The following is an 11148-nucleotide window of genomic DNA, read 5'->3' as shown; positions in this document are numbered from 1 at the left end:
ATATTCTCTAATCAGTTCACGATCTCTTCGTTCTCTTGCATCTTGATTTCACTCAAGTATCTTCGTTCATGTTCAATTCTTACGGTGGTTCATTCAAGAGTTCTCTTCCTTCGTTATCATACAGATTCATTCGTTCTTTCCAATCCTACCGGTGGTTCCATCAAGACCTTATTCAAGTTTGATTTATATCTCTCTTAATCCTTTCTACCGAAATAAGTAGTATGCCAAATCCGTTTCTTGTCATCAATTTAAATTGGTGAGGATAAGCATAATGTAATTCTAATTCTTGTTTCATCCAAGTGATTAATTCCTTATTCTGGAGGTTCATCAAAATTCTTGATTTCAATTGTTTCATCATTTCTTTTCCGGAGTTCCAAGCTCTCGCAATTATATCTGCATGAAGCTCCATCTAAATCATTGCAAGGCTTCAACCTTATTCTTTTGATCCTTCATTTCGTTTGTTCATTCTTTTGTACCGGAGTTCTTTATGGAGGCTCTACATGATGGTTCATTAAGGATTTAATTCCTTCTCGAAGCATTCATCAAAATTCTTTTCAGAGGAGCTCAAGTATTCTTCATCTTGCAATCCGGAGTGCAATTCTTTCTACCTTATCTTTTGGGGTGGTGTTATGTCATTCTTGATATTTTCCCTTCGTGTTTCATGATTCACAAGTTTTCAAGAGTGACATATCTGAAATCCATCATTTTCTCTTCGTTCAAGACATCTTTTCAATCCATCAATCTCTTCTTTGGAATTATCTTGGGTTATATTTCACCTAAAGCCTTCCCTAAGGGTTGTTGCTATTTATGGTGCTTATAAATGACCCAAGTGCTTCATTTATTCTCCCGGTGAAATAGGTTTCTCATCTCCTTGTTGATATCAATCCAGTCTATTGTTTTCCGTTAGCGGCAAGTTGTCACCTCATAATTTTGAGATGTCTTCTATAAGTCCATAAAAAGCTTATCTTTTTCATTGTTGATAATCCAACAACTCCGTTCTAGCATTTGTTGTAAGCATGCTCTACCAAGATCTTGTTTTCTCCTCCGTTCATTCCATTCCATCCTCTCATTTCTTCCGGAGGCATTGTGATGTTGCTCTCCTCAACCCATCTTCTTGTTTTGTCAAGATAGTTTTCTTTCCTTTTCTTATCCATTTAACCGGAGTGTTGTGTCCTTTGCTCAAGTTCTTTTCATCTTATCAAGTTTCGTATCACTTTTCAACCGGAGTGCTGCCCGAATTTATTCTCCCTTGTTCCTCTTTCCTAACGGAGTGCTTTCAACTTCGTTCATCTTCGTTGTATTCTTTCTTTCAATTTGCTCAACCTCGCAAGGCTCTTTGGTTTCACTCGTTTGTCAAAAAGCAACTTAGTTTTACCTCTTATCTCCTCTTCCGTTTTCCCTCCGGTGCCATCCTAGATCTCGGGACGAGATCCTCTCCTAGTGGTGGAGTGTTGTAACGCCCCGAGACTATTGCGCCAGGTGTCTTCCAGTTATTCACTGTTGTTGCCTTGTCAGTTGTTTGTGTGTCATGCATTTCATACCATGTCATCTTGTGCATCGCATTTGCATACATGTTCGTCTCATGCATCCGAGCATTTCCCCATTGTCCATTTTGTAACCCGACACTCCTATGTCCTCCAGCGCCCTCTTTTGTCTCTTTTTGTGAGCGGGTGTTAAACCTTCTCGGATTGGACCGAGATTTGCCAAGCGGCCTTGGTACACCACCAGTAGACCGCCTGTCAAGTTTCGTGCCATTTGGAGCCGTTTGATACTCCAACGGTTAACCAGGGAACCGTAAAGGCCTCATGTGTGTTGCAGCCCAACACCCCTCCAAAGTGGCCCAAAACCCATACAAACCCCCTCCATCCTCTCTTCGTTCGATCACTATCGCGTGGCCGATAACCGCACCTCATTTGGACTCTCCTAGCTCCCTCTACATATATATATGTGTCTCCCTCCGAAATTTCACGGATGAACCCTAACCTCCGTCCACCTCGCGCCGCCGGACAAATCCGTCCGTGCCGGACATGTCCGCCCTACATGTCACTCCAGCCAATCCCGTCTCGCCATGTCAGCCGAGCCGCGCCCCGCACCCAACCACCATGCGCCATGTCACCTCGCCGGCTACCCCGTAGCCGCCGGGCCCGCAGGCCCAGATCTGGCCCGCCAGGCCCGAACCAGCGCGCGCCGCCGCCGGGGCTTCTCCCACTCCCGGCGTTTCCTTGCGCCTCCCGAGAGCCGCCCGCTCCTCCCGCCGGCGAGCCTCGCCGCGCCGCCGCCTCTCAACCCCGCCGGCGACCTCCGCCCACCTCCCTTCGCCTGCGCCGCCGCCGGAGAACCACGCCGATGCCGAGCTCCTTCGCCATCCCTGCGCCGTGCCCGCCAACCGAGCGCCGCCTTCCGCCGGATTCCGGCCGGATCCGCCTGCTCTCGCCGTCCCCCTTCACCGCCGGAGATGCTCTGCACCGGCGCCGCCCTCGCCCTTCGTCGCCATGGCCTCGAGCCTCTTTCTCTAGTCGGCTGCATGCCCTCGTCCACGCACGCCGTCGTCCGCCGAACCAAACGAGAGACCCCGTCCGCTGCACCGCTCCGTCCCGCTCGGTGTTGTCCTGCTACTTCTCTCCGGCCTGGATCTGCGAGGCACCCGATCCAAACAAGCCTCCCCGACCCGGATCTCCTCGTCCCGGAACGGCCCCGTCCAGTTTCGGAGGGTACAATTTCCACTAAGTCCCAGATCTGCAACATTTTCATGCCTACTTCATCATGCCATAACTTCGTGCTCGGTGCTCTGTTTTGCATGCATGATATACCAAAATGTTCATCTGGATGTTCTCTTCATTTTGTTCCATTGCACCATGCTTGTTTGAGTCAATCTTGATGCCCTAATTGTTGTTGCAAGACTGCTATAGAATGTTAGGTGCTGATTCTTATCAGTTTATGAGCATTTGTCATTTTTGCCATGATTACTGTGTGCTGCATATGAACTTGAGCCCTACATGTGTTTTGGCCTATGCCATGCCATCTTTACAGGGGTGTATGCCATGTATTTTTGTGATCAATGTGGTGACTAGCACAAGCATGCAAAGTAGCTCTCGTGATGTAGCTGATTTCAGGGACTTAGAATTTCACTAAGTCTTTGTTGTGCTATTATTTTTATGCCATGTATTCATGTTGCTACAGAGTGATCCATGCTTCTTTTGAGTATGTTCATTAAGGATGATTTTGAGATATTGTTACGTTCTATCCATCCATGCTCCTGTTTGCATTTATGGAGTACCTAGCATGATTCAATCTTGCTCTACTTTTGCTATAAAATATTCCTGACAGATTGTTTACGTGTTAATCAATTTTGCCAAGGTTGTTGTAGTTGATCCATGCATGATATGAGATTGTTCTTGCCATGGTTAGCTTCATGATCATGCCTTCTTGCTGGTAGTATGATTAGCTTGTCATGCAATGCCTTGTGTTGAGTGCATCGAGCTCGCAAACATGCCTTCATAATTCTGTTTATGCCATGTCCAGTTTTCTGCAAAGTCTGAATCTGTTAACGAAACTTGCTATGTTTACATGGGTGCCATCATATCTTCTGGTCCTTTTTGGCTTATGGATTGTAAGGGACTTTTGTTATATGCTTTGAGTATATTCATGCCATGCCTTGCTTTGCTATGATATGATCCTGTAGCATGTTGATATCTTTCTCTAAACATTGCTTCCTGATGTTAATTCCTGACATGTTATTTTCACTAAGTTTGTGATGATGTTATCTTTTGCACTTTTGCCATGCTCGTTTGAACCTGCTCTTGTGTGATTTAGCCGCAGCTCAGTGTTCATCTTTTGTCTAGCATCTTGAGTAGATCACTGCCATGTGCTTTGTTGCTATGTTGGAGTACAGTAACTTAGTTTCTAGTTGCATTCTAGATGGCATCTTGCTGTTAATCGCAAAATAGTGCCATTATTGTTTTGCTTGCCATTTGCAAACCGTGCATCCGTTTCCGGTGATCTATATGTTGATTTCGACCGAAATCAACTCATCTTTCCAGCGGAACTCTTGGTTTGCCAAGTTGAGGCCTGGTTCAATCTTTTCCTTCCGGAGCATGCATATGCATTGCATATCACATCCTGCATATCAATGCCATGTTTTGCATCATGTTGGTTGCGCATTGCACCATGGTTGATTGTGGTTTTCCTTTGATTGTGTTCTTGCCTTGGGTAGAGCCGGGAGACAAGTTCGTGATCGAGGAACCCGTTGGGTACGCTTACGAGGGTCAAGTTTTCGTCAACTCGGAGAACTTTGCAGGCAAGATGATCATACCCTCGAAATCACTTCTATCTTTGCTTGCTAGTTTCTCGCTCTATTGCTGTGCCTATGCCTCGATACCTATCACTTGCTATATCATGCCTCCCATATTGCCATGTCAAGCCTCTAACCGACCTTGTCCTAGCAAACCATTGTTTGGCTATGTTACCGCTTTGCTCAGCCCCTCTTATAGCGTTGTTAGTTGCAGGTGAAGATTGGAGTTTGTTCCATGTTGGAACATGGATATTTGTTGGGATATCACAATATCTCCTATTTTAATTAATGCATCTATATACTTGGTAAAGGGTGGAAGGCTCGGCCTTATGCCTGGTGTTTTGTTCCACTCTCGCCGCCCTAGCTTCCGTCATACCGGTGTTATGTTCCTTGATTTTGCGTTCCTTACGCGTTTGGGTTATAATGGGAACCCCTTGACAGTTTGCCTTGAATAAAACTCCTCTAGCAAGGCCCAACCTTGGTTTTACATTTGCACTAACAACCTACCACCTTCCCTTGGGTTCTGCAGACTCAAGGGTCATCTTTATTTTTAAGCCCCCCCGGGCCAGTGCTCCTCTGAGTGTTGGTCCAAACCGAGCTGCCTGCGGGGCCACCTCGGGGAAACTTGAGGGTTGGTTTTACTCGTAGCTAGTCTAATCCAGTGTTGCCCTGAGAACGAGATACGTGCGACTCCTATCGGGATTTGTCGGCACATCGGGTGGCTTTGCTGGTCTTGTTTTACCATTGTCAAAATGTCTTGTAACCGGGATTCCGAGCCTGATCGGGTCTTCCTGGGAGAAGGAATATCCTTCGTTGACCATGAGAGCTTGTGATGGGCTAAGTTGGGACACCCCTGCAGGGTTTTGAACTTTCAAAAGCCGTGCCTGCGGTTATGGGAAGATGGGAATTTGTTAATGTCCGGTTGTAGAAAACTTGACACTTAACTTAATTAAAATGCATCAACCGCGTGTGTAGCCGTGATGGTGTCTTTCCGACGGAGTCCGGGAAGTGAACACAGTTCTTGTGTTATGCTTGAATGGAAGTAGTTTCAGGATCACTTCTTGATCACTTCTAGTTCACGACCGTGCTTTGCTTCTCTTCTCGCTCTCATTTGCGTAAGTTAGCCACCATATATGCTAGTGCTTGCTGCAGCTCCACCTCACTACCCCCTTTTCCTACCCATAAGCTCAAATAGTCTTGATCGCGAGGGTGTGAGATTGCTGAGTCCCCGTGACTCACAAATACTTCCAACACCAGTTTCAGGTGCCAATGATACCAGTGCAGGTGACGCAACCAAGCTCAAGGAGGAGCTCGATGAAGATCGTGTTCGTTGTGTTGTCTCGTTTCCAGTTGATCAGTAGTGGAGCCCAGTCGGGGCGATCGGGGATCTAGCATTAGGGGTGGTCTTCTTTTATTTTGGTTCCGTAGTCGGACCTTGATTGTATTCTGGATGTTGTAATGCTATAGTCATGTATTGTGGGAAGTGGTGATTGTAAGCCAAGTCTTTATCCCTTTCTTATTCAGTACATGGGATGTGTAAAGATTACCCCTCTTGCGACATGCCTACTATGCGGTTATGCCTCTAAGTCGTGCTCCGACACGTGGGAGATATAGCCGCATCATGGGTGTTACACCCTAGGGCGCGCCATAGTAGAGGGCCGGCCCTCCCCCTCCTCCACTCCTTTATATACGGGGAGGGGGGCATCCCATAGACACACAAGTTGATCATTGATCTCTTAGCCGCGTGCAGTGGCCCCCTCCACCATAATCCACCTCGGTCATATCATAGCGGTGCTTAGGTGAAGCCCTGTTCCGGTAGCATCATCATCACCATCATCACGCCGTCGTGTTGACGAAGCTCTCTCTCGACACTCTGCTGGATCGTGAGTTCGTGGGACGTCACCGAGCCGAACATGTGCAGATTGCGGAGGTGTCGTACCTTCGGTGCTAGGATCGGTCGATCGTCAAGACGTACGACTACATCAACCGCGTTGTCATAATGCTTCCGCTTACGGTCTACGAGGGTACGTGGACAACACTCTTCCCTCTCGTAGCTATGCATCACCATGATCTTGCGTGTGCATAGGATTTTTTTTTAATTACTGCGTTCCCAACAGTGGCATCTGAGCCAGGTTTATGCGTAGATGTTATATGCATGAGTAGAACACAAAGGAGTTGTGGGCGTGGGTATATACATATTTCTTGGCGTCACTAGTTGATTCTTGATTCGGCGGTATTGTTGGATGAAGCGGCCCAGACCAACATTACGCGTATGCTTACGCGAGACTGGTTCTACCGACGTGCTTCGCACAAAGGTGGCTGGTGGGTGTCAGTTTCTCCAACTTTAGTTGAATGGGATTCAATGAACAGGGTTCTTTCTGAAGATCAAAAAGCAATCACTATACCGCGTTGTGGTTTTTGATGCGTAGGTAAGAACGGTTCTTGCTCAGCCCGTAGCAGCCACGTAAAACTTGCAACAACAAAGCAGAGGACGTCTAACTTGTTTTTGCAGTGCATGTTGTGATGTGATATGGTCAAGACATGATTCTAAATTTTATTGTATGAGATGATCAAGTTTTGTAACGAAGTTATCGGCAACTGACAGGAGCCATATGGTTGTCACTTTATTGTACGAAATGCAATCGCCATGTAATTGCTTTACTTTATGACTAAGTGGTAGCGATAGTCGTAGAAGCAATAGTTGGCGAGACAACAAAGATGCTTCGATGGAGATCAAGGTGTCAAGCCGGTGACGATGGTGATCATGACTATGCTTTTAAGATGGAGATCAAAGGCACAAGATGATGATGGCCATATCATTTCACTTATATTGATTGCATGTGATGTTTATCCTTTATGCATCTTATTTTGATTAGTTCGACGGTAGCATTATAAGATGATCTCTCACTAAATTTTAAGGTATAAGTGTTCTCCCTAAGTATGCACCATTCCTATAGTTCGTCGTGCCGAGACACCACATGATGATCGGGTATGATAAGCTCTACATTCATATACAACGGGTGCAAGCCAATTTTGCACATGCAGCATACTCGGGTTAAACTTGACGAGCCTAGCATATGCAGATATGGCCTCGGAACACTAAGACCGAAAGGTCGAGCGTGAATCATATAGTAGATATGATCAACATAGTGATGTTCACCATTGGAAACTACTCCATCTCACGTGATGATCGGACATGGTTTAGTTGATATGGATCACATGATTACATTGATGATTAGAGAGATGTCTATCTGAGTGGGAGTTCTTAAGTAATTTGATTAATTGAACTGCAATTTATCATGTACTTTGTACCTGATAGTATTTTGCATGTTTATGTTGTTGTAGATAGATGGCCCGTGCTGTTGTTCCGTTGAATTTTAATGCGTTCCTAGAGAAAGCTAAGTTGAAAGATGATGGTAGCAACTACACGGACTGGGTTCGTAACTTGAGGATTATCCTCATTGCTGCATAGAAGAATTACGTCCTGGAAGGACTGCTAGGTGACAAACCCGCTGCAGGAGAAACGCCAGATGTTGGCAGAGCAAAAGCTGATGACTACTCGATAGTTTAGTATGCCATGCTTTACGACTTAGAACCAGGACTTCAACGACGTTTTGAACGTCATGGAGCATATGAGATGTTCCAGGAGTTGAAGTTAATATTTCAAGGAAATGTCCGAATTGGGAGATATGAAGTCTCCAATAAGTTCTACAGCTGCAATTTGGAGGAGAATAGTTCTGTAAGTGAACATATAGTCAGAATGTCTGGGTACCACAACCACTTGACTCAACTGGGAGTTAAACTTGTAACACCCTCGATGCGACTATATCTCCCACGTGTCAAGGCACGACTTAGAGGCATAATCGCATTGAAGGCATATGTCGCAAGTTAGGTAATCTTCACAACATCCCATGTAATATGAATAATAAAGGGGAGATAACATAGTTGGCTTACACTCGCCACCTCAATCAAGTACATAAATAACATTACATCATCCAAACACTCATGGCCCGACTACGGCACCAAAATCAAAGAGAACCCAACATGCGACAACGGTCCCATTCACCCCCAACTGGGCACCACTACTGATCATCGGGAAAGGAAACATAGTAACGTTGAGAGTCTTCGTCGAACTCCCACTTGAGCTCAAACGCGTCTCCTGGAGCGGAATCATCAGGCCCTGCATCTGGTGTAATTGTAATCTGTGAGCCACAGGGACTCAGCAATCTCGCACCCTCGCGATCAAGACTATTTAAGCTTATAGGTAAGGCAAGGTAAATATATGTGGAGCTGCAGCAAGCGACTAGCAAGTATGGTGGCTAACTTATTCGCAAAAAGAGAGCAAGAAGAGGAGGCAAAGCGCGAGCGTGAAACTAGAGAGCACCCTGCGCAAACATTACTCCAACACCGTGTCCACTTCCCGGACTCCGCCGAGAAGAGGCCATCACGGTAACACACTCAGTTGATTCATTTTAATTAATGAAGGTTCAAGTTATCTACAACCGGATATTAACAAATTCCCATCTGCCCATAACCACGGGCACGGCTTTCGAAAGTTCAATCCCTGCAGGGGAGTCCCAACTTAGCCCATGACAAGCTCTCGGTCAACGAAGGAATAGACCTCCTCCCAAGACGTTCCGATCAGACTCGGTATCTCGGTTCTTCAAGACACTTCGACAGGTTAAAACAAGACCAACAACACCGCCCGAATGTGCCGAAAAATCCCGATAGGAGCTGCACATATCTCTTTCTCAGGGCACACTCAGATTGTCTTAGGTATGGGTAGGCCAGCCCAGAGTTGCCCCTAGTGGCCACCGGTAGCTGACAGGTGGACCAACACTCAGAGGAGCACTGGCCCGGGGGGGGGGGGGTTAAAATAATGATGACCCTTGAGTCTGCAGAACCCAAGGGAAAGAAAAGGTTGGGTGGCAAATGGTAAAACCAAGGTTGGGCATTGCTGGAAAAGCTTTAATAAAGGCAAACTATCAAGGGGTTCCCATTATAACCCAACCGCGTAAGGAACGCAAAATCCAGGAACATAACACCGATATGACGGAAACTAGGGCGGCAAGAGTGGAACAAAACACTAGGCGAGAGGCCGAGCCTTCCACCCTTTACCAAGTATATAGATGCATTAAGATAACATGATAATATAATGGTATCCCAACAAGTGAATAAATGTTCCAACAAGGAACGGCCTCCGATCTTCACCTGCAACTAGCAACGCTATAAGAGGGGCTGAGCAAAGCGGTAACATAGCCAATCAACGGTTTGCTAGGACAAGGTAGGTTAGAGGTTTGACATGGCAATTTGGGAGGCTTGAAAGCAAGTGGTAGGAATCGTAGCATTGGCATAGCAAAAGAGCGAGCAAACTAGCATAGCAAAGATAGTAGGGATTTCGAGGGTATGATCATCTTGCCTGCACAGTTGTCAGAGTTGACTGGATCCTCGAAAGCAAACTCAACGGGCTCCTCGTTAGCGAACTCGTCTCCCGGCTCTACCCAAACAAGACAAACAAGCAATAAGGACACAATCAACCATGTGCAAGGATCGAACAAGACGATGCAAGGATGTTATGCTATGCGGGATGCGATGCGGGATGCATAATACAAGATTTGACAGGAAATGCATGAACCTGGCCTCTACTTGGAAATCCAATGGTGCCACTGGAAAGATGATATGAAATCGCTTGAAAACGATATAAAGAATGCCGGAATCGGAGTTACGGTTTGGAAATGGCAAGCGATTCAAATATGACACCGGTCTGCGATTTACAGCAAGTAGCCAACTAAATGCAATGAGATGAACATGCTACAGCAACCAAACATGACAAAAAAATACATGGAAGGGATGCATAAAAGATGCTTAACAAAAGTCTAGCACTGAGCTACGGCCAAATCATCCATTAACAGGTTCAAACAAGCATGGAAAAAATGCATATGGCAAACAGATTTCAGACTTAGTGAAATTAACACTTGTATGGAATTTCAGATCAGGTAGCACTCTTCGGAGCAACAAAACTATATGCTACAGGACCTGAACATGGCAAAGTAAAGCATGGCATGGAGCTACTCAAAGAGCTTAAAAAAAGTCCGTTAGTGACCTTGAGCCAAAAGGGATCAGAAAATACAATTGCAAGCATGTGAACATACCAAAAACATAACCAGATCACAGACTTAGTGAAAAACTGACACATGCTGAAATATAACTCAAGTAGGCATGTTTACGAGCTCGATGCACTCACTACGGTGTAAGTCAAGGAAAGACAAGCATACATCCATCAATAAGGCACAAAATTCAAGCTATACATGGCAAGAATAATAGCATAGCATGCACGGATCAACTACAACATCATCAGCAAAATTGCAAACAAGTTCACAATCTGCCCAGATTCACAAAGTGGCAAAAGTAGAGCTCTATTGACTCAAGCTAGGGTGCTCCATAATTGCAAACAAAGACATGGATGGATAGATCACTACAATATTAACAAAACATCCTTACTGATCATCCTCAAAAGAGGCATGGATCACTAGGAAACAACATGAACATATGGCATCATGAGATAAACAGCTCAAAGAGTGGAATTACTAAGTCCCTGAAAACAGAGTTAGCAAGTGCACCACTTTGCAAGCTTGCACTAGTCACCACACACATCACAAAAATACATGGGTTGCACCTCTGGAAAGATGACAAAACCCTTAACAAAACACATGTAGAGCATCAGGGCATATCATGGCAAAAATGACAAAAACCTAAACGGATTAGCAGATCTGACAATTATCTCAAGTAGCCCTCTTCTAACAGCATTTCGGGCATCAAGATGAGCTCAAATGAAAATGATGCAATGTAATGAAATG

This window comes from Triticum urartu, chromosome 6A, assembly GCF_056163025.1.
Source record: "Triticum urartu cultivar PI428250 chromosome 6A, HENAU_Tu73, whole genome shotgun sequence".
In the NCBI taxonomy this organism is placed as follows: domain Eukaryota; kingdom Viridiplantae; phylum Streptophyta; class Magnoliopsida; order Poales; family Poaceae; genus Triticum; species Triticum urartu.
The sequence above is the reverse complement of the archived record's forward strand: the minus strand, read 5'-3'. Positions refer to the sequence as shown.